This window comes from Nyctereutes procyonoides, unplaced genomic scaffold (genome assembly GCF_905146905.1).
Source record: "Nyctereutes procyonoides isolate TBG_1078 unplaced genomic scaffold, NYPRO_anot_genome, whole genome shotgun sequence".
Taxonomy (NCBI): domain Eukaryota; kingdom Metazoa; phylum Chordata; class Mammalia; order Carnivora; family Canidae; genus Nyctereutes; species Nyctereutes procyonoides.
Genome location: NW_026575051.1, coordinates 53,483,164 through 53,501,833, shown reverse-complemented (window position 1 = coordinate 53,501,833; position 18,670 = coordinate 53,483,164).

The following is an 18,670-nucleotide window of genomic DNA, read 5'->3' as shown; positions in this document are numbered from 1 at the left end:
TTTAATTTTTATTTATTTATGATAGGCACACAGTGAGAGAGAGAGAGGCAGAGACACAGGCAGAGGGAGCCTGACGTGGGATTCGATCCCGGGTCTCCAGGATCGCGCCCTGGGCCAAAGGCAGGCGCCAAACCGCTGCGCCACCCAGGGATCCCTGTTTCTCATTTTTAAGTAAATTTTTATAATACAAAAGTAATTTTATGTGAGATACTAGACCTAATGTCAGAATATATTTTTTTCTGGGCCAAGACATCATGAAAATATTTTCTGTGGCAACCTGCCCCAATATTAGCATTAGAGTCAGATCCCATTTCTTTAATTCAGTTTTATTGAGGTACACTCTGCAGTTAATAAAATGCATGCATATTAACTCAATAATCTGATTCTTTTTAAAAAAGACTTATTTATTTATTTGAGAGAGACAGCTGAGTGCACACATGAGAGCAGGGGTAGAGGGAGAGAATTCCCTCAAGCAGGTTCCCTGCTGAGTGCAGAGCATGAAGCTAGGCTCAGTCTTACAACCCATGAGATCCTGACCTGAGCCAAAATCAAGAGTTAGGTGCCTAAGTGACTGAGCCACCCAGACATCCCAACAATCTGATGATTTTTAATAAATACATATTCCCACGTAATTACTGCCAAATAATCACGATATGGAATATATCTATCACCATAAAATATTGTCTAATGCAACTTTGATGTTAGTCACTCCCCTACCACTCCCAATTTCTGACCCAGTCAATGATGAACTATTTTTTAGCAACACACACTACTTGTATCTGTCTAGAGTTCATGTAAATGCTTTTGGTGAGTGTTTGTCGTCTGCTTTATTTTGTTATGTTTTTTTTCCCCTGGTATTTAAAAACGTATTCATATGCATACATATGTATGTATCTTGTGTGTGTTCTGAATATATTTTTAGTGGTGTTTTTTTAGGCATACCAATAATTTGTTCCTCAAAGTTTTGAGTAATATTCCATTTTATGGATGCAAGGCAATTTTTAATTCATTTATTTTTTGGTGTTCATTTTTTCTTCAGTTTTTGGTTATTATGGATAAAATTGTTGTGAATATGACCTGTATATAGTTGGTTATGTAGATTAATACTTTCATTTCTTTTCTGGAAGGGGTAAAACTGTTGGGTCATACAAGAAAATTGTGTACATCTTTTTAAAAAGTGCTAAATTGTTTTCAAAAGCATATATACCCTAGGGAGACAGAACATAAAGACTTCTAACTCTGGGGAACGAACTAGGGGTGGTGGAAGGGGAGGAGAGCGGGGGTGGGGGTGAATGGGTGACGGGCACTGAGGGGGCACTTGACGGGATGAGCACTAGGTGTTATTCTGTAAGTTGGCAAATTGAACACCAATAAAAAATAAATTCATTATTTTTTTAAAAAAAAGAAAGTAAAATTAAGACCGTGCCTCATAACATTTTTGCTTGATGTTAGTTAAAGATTAAATATAGATCATATATTAAAAAAAAGCATATATACCATTTCCACTCCTACCAGCAATACATGGGTATTCCAGTTGCTCCTGATCCTCCTCAATACCTGGTATTGTGAATCTTTTTACTCTTTGCCATTTTAGAAGGTCTGCAGTGGGTATTTTGTGGTTTTAATTTGCATTTTGCCAATGGCTACATTTAAAAAATATTTTCATGTAGTTTTAGGGTATGGAGATATATATATATACACACACACATATGTATGTATACATATATATGCTTTAATTTATGATGGCTCTATGTCTTTCCCGTTTTAATATATTTTTATGGGATCCCTGGGTGCATATGGGATCCCATATGGGATCCCTGCAGTTTAGCACCTGCCTTTGGCCCAGGGCACGATACTGGAGACCTGGGATCGAATCCCACGTCGGGCTCCCGGTGCATGGAGCCTGCTTCTCCCTCTGCCTATGTCTCTGCCTCTCTCTCTGTGACTATCATAAATAAATAAAAATTAAAAAAATATATTTTTATCTTATTTAATTGTAAAAGTTCTTTTTACGTCTTCTAGATTGCAAATCTTCTGTTTAGGCATTCTAGATTGTACTCTCCTGTACTGTGCACATTTTTTTTTTTTTTGCACAGTTAGGGACGGCAATATCTTAAAAAAGAGATTTTTTTTGATTTTATTTTTTCAAGTCCAGTTTATTGTTTATTCTATACTTAGTGTTCTTTGGGGGTTTGTCGAAGAAATATTTGTCTACCCAAGTTCACAAAGATCTCTCTTTTGCTTTCTTCTCAACATTTTATAGCTTGGGCTTTTACATTTAGGTACATGCTAATATTTTGAATTAATTTTTGTCTATGGTGAGGATTAAGGGTTAAAGTGTTCACTACCTTCAGCTCCAAAACATATATTTGGTTGAACTAGTGCCATGTATTGAAAAAATTAATATTTTCCCTTTTAATTGAATCTTGTATCTTTGTTGAAAATAAATTAACCTTTTATGTGCAGGTACTTAAAGGACTTCCATTTTGTTTCATCAGTATATGTGTCTATCCTAACATCAATTTCTCATTATCTTGATTCCAATGATTTGATAATAGTATTTGAGAAAGTAAGTCCTCCATATTTTTTCTTCATTCTCAAACAATTTTTGGTTCCCATAATCCCTTGGGTTTCCATATATGATTTAGAGTCATTTCTATTTCTGAGGGAGGAGGGGAGGAGAAAGAAATTCTTCAAGAATGTGATTAGAACTGCATTGAATCTATAGGTAAATTTGGAGAGAATCAACATGTAAACAGGACTGGTTCTTCACACCTATGGATATTGTTTTCAGAATATATCTTACACATGTTTTGTTAAGTTTCCCCTTTCAATTCATATTTTTGATGCTTCCATAAATGATATCGTCCTTTAAAATTCACTTTCAATTGTTTATTGCTAGTATATAGAAATATAATTGGTTTTTATATAGATGATGCCTTGTGTCCTTGCTATAGTTATTTATTAGTCATAGTAGTTTTAGTTAGATTTCTTCAATTCTTTCTGCCTGCACATTATAACTTATGCAAAAATCAAAAACAAGAAATACTTTTTATTGCTATATAATATCCTTATGTTTGTATTAATATTTAAGTTCAAAGTGTTTCACAATTGATGTGATTTTTTTCCATGCTTCATCCATTAATTTAAGGGGATCGTTTCATTTAAAATAATTTGGAGATTTTCAGAAAAGATTCTGTTCTTGATTTTTAATATAATTTTGCTATAGTCAGAGAATACATCCTGTGCATATAAATCTTTTTCTATTTAAAGAGCCTTGTTTTATATTAGCATATGGATTATCTTAGGTACTACTTACACTTGAAAAAAGTAACTTGTATTCTATCATTATTGCATATAGTGTTCTAAAACATAAATTCATTAAATTGGTTGATACTGTTGTTCAAGTATTTATGAAGTAAGAATGTTGAAAATTTGAACTAAAATAATACATTTGCCTATTTCTCTTTTCAGGTCTGTTTTATTTCACATATTGTGAAGCATTGCTATATAGTAGATGAACATTTATGATTGTTTTGTCTTCTTAATCATTGACCTTCCTATTTTGATATGCCCCCCTAATCTCTGGCAATATTCATTGTCCTAAAGTCTTCTTTAATCTGATAATAATAACCTACTCCAGTTTTCTTCTAATGCATATGTATTCTTATGATTCATAAATGAATATATTTGCATTATATTTCTCTTTCATCTTTTTACTTTTTACCTGTTTCTTTATATTTAAAGTTGAAAATGCATATAGTTTTGTCTTGATTTTTTTATCCATCCAGATAATTTTAATCTTAGAGCAGACTGCTTTATTAATTAAGTGCTTAGACAACTAACGTAAAACGCATTTATCTATATGATTGATTTTAAATACATCATCTTTTTTTTAAAACTTGTTATATATGTTCTTTTTCCCATTCTAGTTGTTTACTGTCTCTTTTTAGAATACTTGACAATTTTTAGTATTCTATTTTTATCTTTACTATTGAAATAAAATGTACCTCTTTCACTTATAATTACTTTAACATTTTCAGTATACAGCTTTAACTTATTACCATATGCCATAAAATAATATTCTTGAATTTCAAGTGTAATGTAGGAAACATAATAGTATGTTTCCATTTTGCGGCTTCCATCTTTTCATATTGTTTGCATACATTTTACTTCTGATATATTACAAAATGCAAAATGTATTGATATTTTTGTATAAACAACATTTCCTGATAGAAATTTTAAGAGTCAGAAAAAGTTACTATTTATCAACTATTTATCATATCTAGTACTCTTCTTTGTCTAGATCAAGGCTTTTTAATACTATCTTTCAGTGTCAGTTACTTTACAATTTCTTAAATATAGATTTCTAGGTCAAGAAGTGTAGCACTCAGTATTTTTTCAGAAAAAGGCTTTATTTTGCTTTCAGTTTTGTAGGTGATTTTCATATGATATAATTCCAGCTTGACAGTTTTGTTTCCTTCAGCACTTAAAGATATTATTAATGTGGCTTTTGGCTAGATTAACTTTTTCATGAGAAGTCAGCACTCATTCCATTCTTTGTAAGGTATGAACTTTTTCTGCATATTTTCAGTATTTAATCCTTATGTTGGAATTTCAACAATTTGATTTGACGCAGTTATATTTTCCTTCATCTTTATCTCACATGGCTTATTTAGCCATTTGGATTTTAAATGTATAGTTTACATTAAATTTTGAAATGTTCCAAACTTAAATACTCAATTCCCCTTCTGGGAATACAATTACATATGTTAGAGCATTGAATAGTGATCCACAGTTTGCTAAAATTCTATGCATTGTTATGTTTACATCTATTTCTCTCTACTTCTGTTTAAATAATGCCTATTGTATTTTCAAGTTAACATTTTCTTTTTCCTATGTTAAGCCATTGTGTAATTTTTTAATTTCAGATCATATATTTTAATCCTTAATTTTTCCCTCTTTTTCTTTAGCATCTTTTCTTTTCTCATTATGTCCATGTTTTCTTTAATTCTTTCAACATATTTATAACTAGTGTTTTGAAGTCTTTCTTGTTTTTCAGGTTTGTTTCTATTGACTGGTTGTTTTTCATGGTATGAGTAATATTTATTCTCTCTCCCTCTCTGTCTCTCCACATGCCTCATACTTTTGATTTGATGCTAAAACTGTGATTGTCACATTGCCAGAGTCCTTCACACTTTGCCTACACTCTATATGGAGTTTGGAATAGACTCAAGGTTATCTCCATCTTCTTGCCACCACAAATGACATTGAAATAAATACTCTTACACATATCCCCCTATATTCACTGTGATGATTTATCTGGAAAATCTAGGTTTAAGTAGTTGTATCCACAATTTACCTAAGTAATATTAGATGCTCTTTGGAAAAGCTTCTTGAGTAAACGTCCACTATCAATGCTATTTTCATTCTCTCCAACAAGTAATATTTTTATCATCTAGCTATGTAAATTTTCACATCCTTACGGCCATGTAATATTACTGTGTTGATTTAATTTGTGTTATCATGATGCTGATTATTTTGGACGTCTATTTCTTTGTGAGAGTCTTCACTTATTGGATTATCTCTTCTGCAAATATCCTTTTTATACTATTTCCTCACTTCTCCCTGATTTATAGGTATTCACAGGATCATTCTGCATATGTAAGGCCATATTTAGAAGAGGCATTTAAACTCCTACAATCTTATTAGTATGATCATGTTTTTGACTAACTTGGTTATGTCTTCAATTTGGGCACAATGAGTTGAGGCTAGGACACAAAGATCAAAATACATTGTATAAGAATGACAATATGAGAATAAATTTAAAGGGAGAAAACAGGTGTAGGTAAAAGCAGAGATGACACCAACGCTCTCATCTATAATTAATCTGATGTCTTCTTCACATTTAACTTGAATGTAAATTGAATTATATTATTATTAGAGTTAAAAGTGATCAATCAAAGAAAATAGAGGAGAAAAATTGAGGGAATATATAAATAATCTACAAAACACAAATAATACAGAACAGATCTATAGGAGACTAATACTAAAAAGTGATTGATATATAGGGCACGTGGGTGGCTCAGTCAGTTAATCAACATTCTTGGTTTTAGTTCAGGTCCTGATCTCAGTGTTGTGAGGTTGAGACCCATATCAGGCTTCCCACTCAATGTGGAGTCTGCTTGTTCCCTGCCCTCTGCTCCTCTCCCTACTCTGTTGTGTGCTCTCTCGCTCTCTCTCTCTCTAAAAAAAAAAAAAAAAAAAAAAAAAAAAAAAAAAGGTTAAAAACAAGTAGTTGATAAATGAAGTCTATACTCATTTGTATTGTACAGATTTTAAAGTCTAAGCTTTTTTTAAAGTCTAAGCTTTTTTTAAAGAATAAGCTTTTTCTAATTCTGACTGTATCAAATCTTTTTCTTTCTTTCTCTTAGCAATAGAGAGAGAGAGAGAGAGAGCAAGAGCAGGGGGAGGGGCATAGGAAGAGGGAGAGAGAGAGTATCTCACACTGAACATGGAGTCCAATATAGGGCTCAATTTCACAACTCTAAGATCATTACCTGAGCCAAAATCAAGTTCATATGCTTAACCAACTGAGCCACCCAGGCATCCCATGTTTACTACTTTTAAAAGCACTTCTTAGAAGAGCTAAGTTTTGTTAATATTCATGAAAATAAGAAAGGAATAAGAAAACTGATCTTAATTGTAGCTAATATTTCTCATTACTTTTAAATTTGTGAACCTGATCCATACCTCAGATAATGGGAAAGTTATAAGCAATTTTAGTATATTCACAATTAAATAAATTTCACTGATGCATACTTTCTTAAATTCTTTTAGAGTCACAGTAGAGTGCCCACTTAATCCATCATCTCTCCTAAGCTCAGTGTCTAAATTTTGAAAGACTCTTCTTGTCCATTTTTTCCCCTTTCTAAATAAACAGGTTATGCTCTATTATCTAATAGGGGGAAATCTTTCAAAAGACACTCATTACATTATTGCCCCCATTCTTTATTGCAGTCTATCATTTGTAAAATTCTAGATTATGATTCTGAATAAAAATTTTCATCAGGACATTTACATTCTCCAACATATTTGTACCTACATTGTTTCTTTTGATGAGAAAAAAAACAACCTTGCAAAGTGTTGGTGAAGATAGTGAGGCTTTAGAAACGTGAGACTCTTACAGATGAAGATAGTGAGACTTTAGAAATATAAATTTCATTTTCTTGAGCTTGTTTGTCCTCTACATGTTGGGAAAAAAAAAACACCTTAAAATCTGAACTTAAATTACGCTGTAAATTTCATAATCTTAATAACAATTCACTCTATAATTGTCTTTAATTTATGCTTTTTTAAAAAGATTTTATTTATTTATTCATAAGAGACATTGAGAGAGAGAGGCAGAGACACAGGCAGAGGGAGAAGCAGGCTCCATGCAGGGAGCTCGATGTGCGACTTGATCCCAGGACTCCGACATCACTCCCTGAACCACAGGCAGACACTAAACCACTGAGCCACCCAGGTGTCCCTCATTTATGTTTTAATCTTCATCTTTTGTAATACCCCACAAACTCTGATTTAATTACAATGATCTATATGGAATATTCTTTTGTGCGTCTTTACCATTATATTGGTGCTTCATGAAAATGTTGTTTCTTTCCTTTTTCTCTACCAGAAACAATTTCTTTCCTTTTTTTTTCAAAATGTGTAAGAATCCTTTCTGGAATTCAGGACCCAAATTAATGCCAGTATTTTACAAAGATTTATTAAAACTATGTAAAATATTTCCATACACTCATAAGTACAATTGTATTTTACTTATGTAATCGATATATTTATATGATGTTTAGATTTTTTAAAGATATGTGTGTTTGGGGCACCTGGATGGCTCAGTCAGCTAAGCATCTGGTTATTGTCATGGTCCCAGGGTCTTGGGATCAAGCCCTGCATCATGATGGCTCCTGGCTCAGTGGAGAGCCTGATTCTCCCTCTCCCTCTGCCATTCCTCCTGCTTGTTTTCTCTCTCTCGGCTAAATAAATAAATAAATAAATAAATAAATAAATAAAATCTTAAAAAAAAAAAAAAACGATGTAACTATTTGCTGACCAGGTCCCCTCCCTCCACGTTGGACCATGAGTATCCAAGAACAAGAGTTATCTGTAATTCTTTGCTTTCTGTATATTGGTAATAAACACCTCATGTATATATTTTTAATTGATATTATACATGATCTAGTTGCCAACGCCCAGTTTCTTAGGGATTATAGAATCATTTTAGCTATTTATTTAAAGGTCAGGTATCTAATCTGCTGGTAATCTAATATCATGTATGATTTCCTTTGGAGAAACCATGTTACTAGTGATAGACTCATGTAAATTTATTAAGCTAATATTAGATGAATTATCCTAGATTAATCTGCCTAAAATTTGTACTACTTTTCATTTTTTAGCATCCAGGAAAGCATTTTACACTTACAATTTAGAGTTTTGCTTTTGTATATGAAAAATTAAAGTTTTGATAATCAAGTGACACTAAATAAGCAGAAAACAAACAATCCAAACTTGCTTCTTACTTCCACATTTGGCCAGAGTGGAAGAAATGGTACTGTAATTACCTTCCTATATCAGATAATAAATATGAAATGACTATTTTCAGAAACTACAAAACAAGCAGTGACAAAGGGACAGATTCCAAACTATAGAGAGTTCAACAGCTGCAATATGTGAACCAGATTACTAAAGAGGAGGAAGCTATACAAAGAAAGAGCTCCAGAAGTCTATATGGCTATAATCCTGATTTTTTAAAGGATATTTTATTTATTTATTCACGAGAGACACCGAGTAAGAGAGGCAGTGACACAAGCAGAGGGAGAAGCAGGCTCCATGCAGGGAGCCTGACGTGGGACTCGATCCTGAATCTACAGGATCACGCCCTGGGCTGAAGGTGGCGCTAAACCGCTGGGCCACCTGTGCTGCCTTAATCCTGATTTTTGAATAAATACTTAGAGGTATATGCATAAGATAAGAATTAATAAGACCTGGAAAAGAACAAATTCAGGGAAAAGAATAGTAACTAGGATGATTTAAGATAAAACGCTGCCCAAATTCGAATGGGGCTTGAAGGTGTTCAAGTTCCAACCTGCCAGTTCAAAGAGAATTAACTGACCAAATATGACATTCTGTAAAGCCCCCAAAAGGATCACACCTTGTAGTAAGGTTGAACTAATCCTAAGGTAAAGGTTACACAACTCTACCCTAATAGTACTTGAAAGTATCAAACTGATACCCAAGTAGCTTAATTGCTTGCCTTCCCAAATCAAACTCATTCCCCTTTAAACAATGCTACTCTTAGGAGTATTGGATTAGAAACCCACCTAAGCCAATACATGGATCTTAAAAATCACAGTTCTCAGTGAATTAAACATAAGCAACAGGATAAGTTTAATAACATAATGCCATAGTACATTTTTATAAGAATATGAAGAAACAAACAACAAAGATGATAATAAGAAAGATTGTTTACAGCAGAATGGGAAGAGGTAGGGAGATGAGTGGAGTACATAAGTTAAAAGGAATACAGGAAATAAGAAAAAAGTCTTTCTGTGGACCAAGGATGATGATGTGACATAGTAGTATTAATCCAACCCTCACCATGTGAGGTTAAAAATTAACAGCTTGATATAATCATTGCAAGAATCTGTTAGTGAATAGTGTTTATGAACTGTGTTTAATTTAGTTGATGGAAATCACCAGTGTGTCACTTCCGTTGACTTATTTTTAATTTACCTTAATAATTTGTATACTCACTTCAGTTTGTCATGGTTTTAGTGCAATTTACTGACTGCCACATTCCTCAGATGACTTTCTTTTTTGTTAAGTGACCCAAGTAGAACTCCACAGTCAAGAGAAACAAGAAAGCAGAGCAGGAGAATAAAAGAGAAGATTAAAACAAATAGAATAAAGAAAAATTAAAGATGAGGACTCAACTGAAAGAAGCAACAACAGAAAAGTCATGAATAATCTGGACATTGTAAATCCCTCCTTTTCAGGATTCCCTTTTCCCATTTCTTCTTTTTTGCAAATAAGGACTTTATTTTACTAATCATACCCTCCCCATATGTGAAACCAACTTGCTTTGTTTCCACTAAAGGAAATTTTAGAGAAGAACTTTAATTTGGCTGGAGGAAAACCAAGAAGTAACAAAGGAGGCAAATTAACTGCACCTTATCTTTAGACAGTACACGTGTTGCCGTAAGTAGCAACATGACTGCTGATGTTAGGAAGTCCAGAGAACCCACATAAACGATCTCACAAAAAATTGACAATAAAAGTGCATGACTTTAAGTTAATTTGGGAATAATTAATAAGGTAACGCATAGTCAGAGATGATCAGTAAAATAAAAAATACAGGTGAAAAGAAATAATCACTGTTAATCTCTCCTGTACCAAAAATGAACAAGAATAGGCTCTATTATAGGCTTGGAGGAACAAAAGTAGAAAAGATATAATTTTCACAAAGACATATATTCCCAATATTTCCTGCTTTTAGCCTTTCTTTCTTCTTTTATTTTATTATAATATTATATGTTTATCTTTACCAAGAAACAAATGTGCAATAACACATGTACACAAAAGCAAGCTTGGTTGAAAGAGAGATAATTTTTAGGCTTAGGGGAAGCTGGTAAATACTAGAATTGATGGCAATAAAACAAAAGAAAAAATCTCACAGTCCTTTTCTTTGATCACAGATATGGTAGTGTCATATATATATATGTATATATATGTATATATATACATATATACACACATATGTACATTGTATATACATAGACACACATGTATACACACTATTAATGTATAACTTATAATAACACATGCAATTACCCCTTACTTTAAAAATAATACCTATAATTTCTTTTCCCTTCTCACTCTCCTCCTAATAAGTGGCCCCTCCAGCAGCTGTCTTTCCTGTGAGTTCTGCACCAACCACCACTGATAATTGCTGTGTTAAGCATAATGTTTTCACAGCTGCAAGCAGGATTTTTAAATAGCAAAGGTGCACTGAAGCCATCCTCAGCAATTAATAAATACAATACTAACAATATTTGCACTTGTGACTTTTACTCTGAGCATACCAAAGCACTTTACAAATAAACATGTGTTATTAACCTAATTTTTTACAGATGGAAGGAAAAACCCACTAGATTTAGGTTAAGGCCATATAAGTGACTATGTTGATGATTGCCCAACAAATCAGATCCATGACCTTGAATAGAACCCAGGACTCCGGTAAGGCCTCCGCTTGGCTTTGTGAAAATCTAGCATCTATTAGCATTTGAACTTTAAATGAGCACCACTTAATGAACTTTACACATCATTATATTTGTAATAACATTTGCCATGAAAACCACTGTGTCAGTTCTAATTTCCTTTCATTTTGTTCCATAAAGAAGTAAACATTACAGCTTAGAGGGATTTTTACAGAGAAAGAAAGCCTTAAATCAAACTACTCAGACATTGAGTGATATATCTTCGCAGGAGTGAAACCCACCGGAGCAAAGGAGGCACAGTTGATGGACACAAGGGAAGTGACTGCCGGGACCTGGATGACTTTCAGAGGATGGACAGCAGGAAGAGGCTAACAGAAAGCCCAGGATGTTGTTTGTTCAACAGATGCGTTCTTAGCCAGCTACCAGAGCTCATGAGGCATTTTTAGTTGTCAACATAGATTAGATATTTGTAATCTCTTATCACAAGTTTACACCCAAAGCACATAGGCTAAGTTGTCTACTGGTTGGTAATGTGTGCTCAACTTCCAACTTTCTATGGCTCTGCAGAAACATAAATTTTGTGCTACATAACTATATTAATAGTTATTGTTTAAAAGACTACAAAAGTTACCTTTATCAGTATCTTAATCTTCATGAATATATATGCCCTCTGGACTGGACATTTTGATCCTTACACAGATGGTTATTATCTGCTGGGATATTCTCCCTCTGTTCTTTTCCAAGTCAATTTGTCAAATATGTTAAATGAAAACATAGAAAATATATCTAGATATGCTGATATTTAACTAATATCTACCTACTTATCATTATGATATTTTAAAGCATAATTTTTATTAAAAACTTACATGCAAGGGCATAACAATTAGAATAGTCTGATATTTAACTGAAATATAGCTCTTGCCCGTTAAGATTATATGAAGGGTATCCTTATTTTTCAAAAACGAATAAGTTTTTTCCAAGAGTTAAAGAGCAACTGAAGCACAACTAATATGATACATGTTTGCAGGCAAAATCCTTCTGACTTTAGTTTTCAGAATAAATAAGAGTTAAATAATTATAAAACTGGGACCATAAGATTATATCACAGATATGTGTATTACAAAGGGATTCTAGGGGCTCCTGGGTGGCTTAGTTGGTTACGGGTCTGCCTTCAGCTCAGGTCATGATCCCAGGGCCTCGGGATGGACAGCCCCGCATCTGGCTCCCTGTTTAGCCGAGAGCTTGCTTGTCCCTCTCCCTCTAGCTTGCTGCTCCCCCATCTTGTGTTCCTCTCTCTCTTTCTGCCAAATACACTAATAAAAAATCTTTTTGTTGTTAAAACAAGGGACACTGTGTAATATGTGAACAAGTCTATGTTTAAGTGTTATGCTGTGGAAAACACAAAGAACAGAATTATAACCTCATTTATAGGATGCTAGATTACAAAAATCTAACTATGTGCATCATATTCAAATCCTATTAATAATCCTTTAAAATAGCAATTGTTTTCTTTAAAAATCTTCTTATGCTTTTCCATTAATATTTTAAATTTATTAAAATAAGAAACATACTTAAAGAAAATATAAAATAATAGTGAAATACATAAATTCAAAAGTGTAACATATCTTCTTGCTATGAATCCTCCAGTTACATAGATCTGAATTAAATAAATTGAGATGCAAATATATTTTTATAAAAACACAGATATTTATATCTATATCTTCTTATTGTCATTATGTATATAAATGAAAAATAATATACATACAAAAACTTGCTTTACAATAGAATTTTAAGGAGTTAATATACCAGTAGAAGTATATACATCTTTTTATTCAAGATATGTTTAATATTTAAGCAATCCCCAATTGATAAATATTTATCCAGGCTTGTCTCAATTTTAAGCAATGTTACAAAGGTCAATGAACATATAACCATCATGCACTGTTATGAACATATCTCTATGAAATTTGGACAACAAATATTTAAAATTTAGAATGAAATAGATATCACCAAGTTGACTTCTAAAAGTTTCAGCTAATTTACAATTATTCCAGCAGTTTATGAGGATATATAAACAAATGTATTTCTCTGATTAAATAAGTATAAATTCAATTTAAAAAAATGACTAGGAGGGGAAGTGGGTAGGGAGATGCGTGAAATAGGTGATAAGGATTAGGAAGGCACTTGTTATGATGAGCGCCAGATGTTTTGTGTAAGTATTGAATCACTAAATTATACACCTAAAATTAACATTACACCGTATGCTAACTTCAATTTAAATAAAAACTTGGGGAAAAAAGTATGGCTAGGAGCCCACAATATTGTCATACAAAAATTTGGGTAAAATAACCATAAACACATTGATGTACTCTCTACTAGATTCTCGAACAATTGAATGCTGAAATTATGGACATATTGACAGTATTTAGATAGAGACAGATTGAAAATAAAATGCATTTAGGCTTCAACTTTTTGCCTGACATGTCCAAGTTCTTGAATATAAAATAGACTACCCAAAGAAAGTTAAAGATTATGCAGTCCTTTCCACCATGTGTTTTTTTGCATTAGAGATTCAACACATGTAACAATTATATATTTTGACAACTTTCAATCTGCAATTTAGGATTTTGTCCTACGGGCCTTTATAAGCCATCAGCAGCCATCAGTACTTTTTGGATACTGTCTCTAGATATCCTTTCAGAGTGGGTTAATCACAATATATTTTGTGCATAAAGAAATGATGAAGGAGGAAGTTCTAAAAAGGAATTGGGGAAAATCATTGTTTCTATAGTTGGAGGAATAATTTCTCAAAACCTATGCTAGTAATTGTGTATTCTCAAGAACTTTAGCTAACAGGGGGAGGGGCAAGACGGCGGAAGAGTAGGGTCCCCAAATCGCCTGTCCCCACCAAAATACCTAGATAACCTTCAAATCATCCTGAAAATCTACGAATTCGGCCTGAGATCTAAAGAGAGACCAGCTGGAATGCTACAGTGAGAAGAGTCCGCGCTTCTATCAAGGTAGGAAGACGGGGAAAAAGAAATAAAGGAACAAAAGGCCTCCGAGGGGGAGGGGCCCCGCGAGGAGCCGGGCTGAGGCCGGGGCGAGTGTCCCCAGGACAGGAGAGCCCCGTCCCGTCCCGGAGGAGCAGGAGCTGCACCAACCTTCCCGGGCGGAAAGGGGCCCGCAGGGAGTTGGAGCAGGACCCAGGAGGGCGGGGATGCCCTCGGGCTCCCGGGGACACTAACAGACACCTGCGCCCCGGGAGAGTGCTCCGAGCTCCCTAAGGGCTGCAGCGCGCACCGACCGAGCAGCTCGGAGGGGCTCGGGAGCGGCTCCGCGGAGGGGGCTGCAGGGCGGGAGCGCGAATCCAACAGCGCAGGCCCCGGAGCACAGGGCGCCGGGACACAGCCCAGGATCCGGCCTCGCCCGGGACAGGCAGAGGCCGGGAGGGCCCAGGACAGCGAGGACGCTCCTGCCCCGAGCTGAGCAGATCAGCGGCCCCGCCCCGGAGCCTCCAGGCCCTGCGGACGGAGAACGAGCCCGAGCCCGTAGTTCCTGCGGAGGCTGAATCCAGGCTTCCAGAGCTGCCATAGCAACTGCTGCTGTTCCTCCTGGGGCCTGGCGGGGTAAACAACCCCCGCTGAGCCCTGCAGCAGGCAGGGGCAGAGCAGCTCCCCCAAGTGCTGACACCTGAAAATCAGCACAGCAGGCCCCTCCCCCAGAAGACCAGCTGGACGGACCAGTGATACTCCCCCGTGTTCCAATACAACTTGTTTTGGCCACTCTGCACTGAGCAAAATGACTAGAAGGAAAACCTCACCTCAAAAGAAAGAATCAGAAACAGCCCTCTCTCCCACAGAGTTACAAAATCTGGATTACACTTCAATGTCAGAAAGCCAATTCAGAAGCACTATTCTACAGCTACTGGTGGCTCTAGAAAAAAGCATTAAGGCCTCACGAGACTTCATGACTGCAGAATTTAGATCCAATCAGGCAGAAATTAAAAATCAATTGAATGAGATGCAATCCAAACTAGAAGTCCTAACGACGAGGGTTAACGAGGTGGAAGAACGAGTGAGTGACATAGAAGACAAGTTAATGGCAAAGAGGGAAACTGAGGAAAAAAGAGACAATCAATTAAGGGACCATGAAGACAGATTAAGGCAAATAAATGACAGTCTGAGGAAGAAAAACCTACGTTTAATTGGAGTTCCCGAGGGCGCCGAAAGGGACAGAGGGCCAGAATATGTATTTGAACAAATCCTAGCTGAAAACTTTCCCAATCTGGGAAGGGAAACAGGCATTCAGATCCAGGAAATAGAGAGATCCCCCCCTAAAATCAATAAAAACCGTTCAACACCTCGACATCTAATAGTGAAGCTTGCAAATTCCAAAGATAAAGAGAAGATCCTTAAAGCAGCAAGAGACAAGAAGTCCCTGACTTTCATGGGGAGGAATATTAGGGTAACAGCAGACCTCTCCACAGAGACGTGGCAGGCCAGAAAGGGCTGGCAGGATATATTCAGGGTCCTAAATGAGAAGAACATGCAACCAAGAATACTTTATCCAGCAAGGCTCTCATTCAAAATGGAAGGAGAGATAAAGAGCTTCCAAGACAGGCAGGAACTGAAAGAATATGTGACCTCCAAACCAGCTCTGCAAGAAATTTTAAGGGGGACTCTTAAAACTCCCCTTTAAGAAGAAGTTCAAGTAACTCTGAACGTGAATGGGCTTAATGACCCCATCAAAAGGCGCAGAGTTTCAGACTGGATAAAAAAGCAGGACCCATCTATTTGCTGTCTACAAGAGACTCATTTTAGACAGAAGGACACCTACAACCTGAAAATAAAAGGTTGGAGAACCATTTACCATTCAAATGGTTCTCAAAATATACCCTAAAAACTACAGAACACTTCTGAAAGAAATTGAGGAAGACACAAAGAGATGGAAAAATATTCCATGCTCATGGATTGGCAGAATTAATATTGTGAAAATGTCAATGTTACCCAGGGCAATTTACACGTATAATGCAATCCCTATCAAAATACCATGGACTTTCTTCAGAGACTTAGAACAAATTATTTTAAGATTTGTGTGGAATCAGAAAAGACCCCAAACAGCCAGGGGAATTTTAAAAAAAGAAAACCATATCTGGGGGCATCACAATGCCAGATTTCAGGTTGTACTACAAAGCTGTGTTCATCAAGACAGTGTGGTACTGGCACAAAAACAGACATATAGATCAATGAAACAGAACAGAGAACCCAGAAGTGGACCCTGAACTTTATGCTCAACTAATATACGATAAAGGAGGAAAGACGATCCACTGGAAGAAAGACAGTCTCTTCAATAAATGGTGCTGGGAAAATTGGACATCTACATGCAGAAGAATGAAACTGGACCACTCTCTTGCACCATACACAAAGATAAACTCAAAATGGATGAAAGATCTAAATGTGAGACAAGATTCCATCAAAATCCCAGAGAAGAACTCAGGCAACACCCTTTTTGAACTTGGCCATAGTAACCGGAGAAGGACAAACAGTGTATGTTCTCATTCATTTGGGGAATATGAATAATAGCGAAAGGGAATATAAGGGAAGGGAGAAGAAATGTGTGAGAAATATCAGAAAGGGAGACAGAACATAAAGACTTCTAACTCTGGGAAATGAACTAGGGGTGGTGGAGGGGGAGGAGGGTGGGGGGTGGGGGTGAATGGGTGACGGGCACTGAGGGGTACACTTGACGGGATGAGCACTGGGTGTTACTCTGTATGTTGGTAAATTGAACACCAATAAAAATTAATTTATAAAAAAAAAAAGAACTTTAGCTAACATATTATTATTGTTAAATTAAATATTGTTTAATATTTAACAATATGTTTAACATATTGTTTAATATGTAATATACGTCTATGTAATATGTATATGTAACATGCATATGTAATATGTATTAATGTATTAATATTTAACAATATGTTTAACATATTGTTTAATATGTAATATATGTATATGTATATATGTTTATGTAATATGTTATGTAATATATGTATATGTAATATGTATTAATATGTATATGTATATATGTTTAATATGTAATATAATGTTTAACAATGTAAACATTGTTTTTGTCTTCAACTTTCTCCTATGTTATATTTGAGAAACTATTCCTCCAACCATAGAAACGATGAGTGTATAACAACTACAATCACTTCATTATATCCAAAATGGCATTTAATAACTCAGACATACATTTATGAAAAAAATTCATTAAATTATGGACAAAAAGTTATTTATTACATCAAAAGATAAAAATATATTTATATTAAATATTAATGGATGTTGTCCAATACTGAGTTATAAATCATTGTAACAAGTGTTTGTCTAACACTTCTGCATAAATTCTTGGGTGTACACACTATTTGACAGACACAAGCATACACACGCATATACTTCAACACACATATAATTAGACAAAGTTAACCAGAATTTACCATAGCAGAATTTACCAGTCTTTAATATTCTAAGATCCTTTTAAATTTTGTTTTTCTGTTATTTCTTCAATGAAGACATGTTATGTATATAATGGAAAAGCATTAATATTGTGCTTATCTCTAAGTAGTTTGATCGTGCATACTTATCCTTTTCCTCTGGTGTGTCTGTTATTTTCTAATTGCTCTATAGTGAAAATGTACTAATAATGAAATACAATGTTTTATGGGGCTCCTGCGTGACTCAGTCAGTTAAATGTCTGCCTTCAGCTCAAATAATGATCCAGAAGTCTTGGGATGGAGCCCCACATCTGGCCCCTGCTCAGCAGGGAGTCTCCTTCTCCCTCTGATCCTCACCTTGTTTTTTTCTCTCTCGTTCTCTCTCTCTCAAATAAACAAATAAATAAAATATTAAAAAAGAAAAATACTTCTTTTTTAAAAAAGCATTTAACCAGAATAAAAAATGAGTAACATTTGAAATCTTACAGTGGGAAATTTTTCTTACAACATAAATCCTAAAAGCTATAAAAAGTTATCATATTAACCTTCTTTTGGTAAATTTCAAATGTATCCAAAAGAGGAAATATTAAGTGAATTCCCATGGAGCGCTCCAAAGATTATCAACAATTTTCTTATATTGTTTATTTTATCCACCAATGTCATTTTTCCTTTCTCCTTCAAATTCAAGATATATAATTTACCTACAAAACTTTCGTTTGTATCTCCAGAAGAAATTCTTATTACCATGAATTCAATGTTATTTAAAATTTTTTATGCACAATGAATTTACCAAAAAAAAATCTGAATCCTTCTAAAATGTCTGCAATTTGAGATGTCTCATATTTTAAAAAAAAAGAAAAAAAAGAAAGAAGAAAGAAAGAATGAAAGAAAGAAGAAAGAAAGA